The sequence below is a fragment of the Boleophthalmus pectinirostris genome, unplaced genomic scaffold (assembly GCF_026225935.1).
Source record: "Boleophthalmus pectinirostris isolate CB_2022bp ecotype Guang Dong unplaced genomic scaffold, ASM2622593v1 HiC_scaffold_7, whole genome shotgun sequence".
Classification (NCBI taxonomy): Eukaryota; Metazoa; Chordata; class Actinopteri; order Gobiiformes; family Gobiidae; genus Boleophthalmus; species Boleophthalmus pectinirostris.
The window spans coordinates 41,616,966-41,619,189 of record NW_026571473.1 but is presented as its reverse complement, the minus strand read 5'-3'; the positions used below and the strand labels follow the sequence as shown (position 1 = coordinate 41,619,189).

The following is a 2,224-nucleotide window of genomic DNA, read 5'->3' as shown; positions in this document are numbered from 1 at the left end:
TCCTGGTCTTGGTCCTGGTTGAGTCTTAGTCCTGGTCCTGGTCTTGGTCCTGGTTGAGTCTTGGTCCTGGTCTTGGTCCTGGTTGAGTCTTAGTCCTGTCCATGGTCCTGGTCTTGGTCCTGGTTGAGTCTTGGTCCTGGTCTTGGTCCTGGTCTTAGTCCTGGTCCTGGTTTGGTCCTGGTCCTGGTAGTCCTGGTCTTGGTCCTGGTTTAGTCCTGGTCTGTGTCTCAGGTGGAGGAGGGGGGACTTCAGGACTTGTCTCCTGCTCTGTTGGACGCCTCAGATCTGGTCCTGGTCCTGGTCTTCTGGTCTTGGTCCTGGTCTTGGTCCTGGTCCTTGGTCTGGTGGTCCTGGTTTAGGTCCTGGTTGAGTCCTGGTTGGTAGTCCTGGTTTAGTCCTGGTCTGTTGTCTCAGGTGGAGGAGGGGGGACTTCAGGACTTGTCTCCTGCTCTGTTGGACGCCTCAGATCTGGTCCTGGTCTTGGTCCTGGTCTTGGTCCTGGTTTAGTCCTGGTCTTGGTCCTGGTTGAGTCCTGGTCTGTGTCTCAGGTGGAGGAGGGGGGACTTCAGGACTTGTCTCCTGCTCTGTTGGACGCCTCAGATCTGGTCCTGGTCTTGGTCCTGGTCTTTGGTCCTGGTCCTGGTCTTGGTCCTGGTTGAGTCTTAGTCCTGGTCCTGGTCTTGGTCCTGGTTGAGTCTTAGTCCTGGTCCTGGTCTTGGTCCTGGTTTAGTCCTGGTCTGTGTCTCAGGTGGAGGAGGGGGGACTTCAGGACTTGTCTCCTGCTCTGTTGGACGCCTCAGATCTGGTCCTGGTCTTGGTCCTGGTTTAGTCCTGGTCTTGGTCCTGGTTGAGTCCTGGTCTGTGTCTCAGGTGGAGGAGGGGGGACTTCAGGACTTGTCTCCTGCTCTGTTGGACGCCTCAGATCTGGACGCTCCGTTGGACGTTTTGACCTTCATCGTCGTTCGTCCTCCACGACACGGACGCCTCCTCAACGCCGTCCACAGACGACAGGGGGCAGCACTGAGCGTCGACCAGTTCACCCTGCAGGAGCTGCGGCAAGGTACACCTGCTTAGACCTGCTGTAGACCTGGTTTAGACCTGGTTTAGACCTGGTTTAGACCTGGTTTAGACCTGGTTTAGACCTGGTTTAGACCTGGTGTAGTCCTGGTTTAGACCTGGTTTAGACCTGGTGTAGTCCTGGTTTAGACCTGGTGTTAGTCCTGGTTTAGACCTGGTTTAGACCTGGTTAGTCCTGGTTTAGACCTGGTTTAGACCTGGTTTAGACCTGGTTTAGACCTGGTTTAGACCTGGTGTAGTCCTGGTTTAGACCTGGTTTAGACCTGGTGTAGTCCTGGTTTAGACCTGGTGTAGTCCTGGTTTAGACCTGGTTTAGACCTGGTGTAGTCCTGGTTTAGACCTGGTTTAGACCTGGTGTAGTCCTGGTTTAGACCTGGTTTAGTAGTCCTGGTTTAGACCTGGTTTAGACCTGGTGTGTAGTCCTGGTTTAGACCTGGTTTAGACCTGGTGTAGTCTGGTTTAGACCTGGTTTAGACCTGGTTTAGACCTGGTTTAGACCTGGTGTAGTCCTGGTTTAGACCTGGTGTAGTCCTGGTTTAGACCTGGTTTAGACCTGGTGTAGTCCTGGTTTAGACCTGCTTAGACCTGGTTTAGACCTGGTTTAGACCTGGTTTAGACCTGGTTTAGACCTGGTTTAGACCTGGTGTAGTCCTGGTTTAGACCTGGTGTTTCCTGGTTTAGACCTGGTTTAGACCTGGTAGTCCTGGTTTAGACCTGTTTAGACCTGGTTTAGACCTGGTGTAGTCCTGGTTTAGACCTGGTTTAGACCTGGAGTCCTGGTTAGTCCTGGTTTAGACCTGGTTTAGACCTGGTGTAGTCCTGGTTTTAGACCTGGTTAGACCTGGTTTAGACCTGGTGTAGTCCTGGTTTAGACCTGGTTTAGACCTGGTTTAGTAGTCCTGGTTTAGACCTGGTTTAGACCTGGTTGGTTTAGACCTGGTTTAGACCTGGTTCTGGTTCTGGTTCAGTCCTGGTCCAGTCCTGGTCCAGTCCTAGTCTAGTCCTGGTCTAGTCCTGGTTCAGTCCTAGTTCAGTCCTGGTCCAGTCCTAGTCTAGTCCTGGTCTAGTCCTGGTTCAGTCCTAGTTCAGTCCTGGTCTAGTCCTGGTCTAGTCCTGGTCTAGTCCTGGTTCAGTCCTAGTTCAGTCC

General features: G+C 52.8%; 1 protein-coding gene across 1 annotated transcript in view; it reads left to right on the top strand.

Moving 5' to 3' along the window:
- Positions 1-967: 967 nt before the first annotated feature.
- The window catches only part of LOC110153394 (FRAS1-related extracellular matrix protein 1-like), a 50,527-nt gene continuing 49,270 nt past the window's right edge, over positions 968-2,224 (top strand). The window contains exon 1 of the mRNA XM_055164951.1: positions 968-1,060. The gene's annotated coding sequence lies outside the window, so the exon portion shown is untranslated. The remainder of the gene's footprint in view (positions 1,061-2,224) is intronic.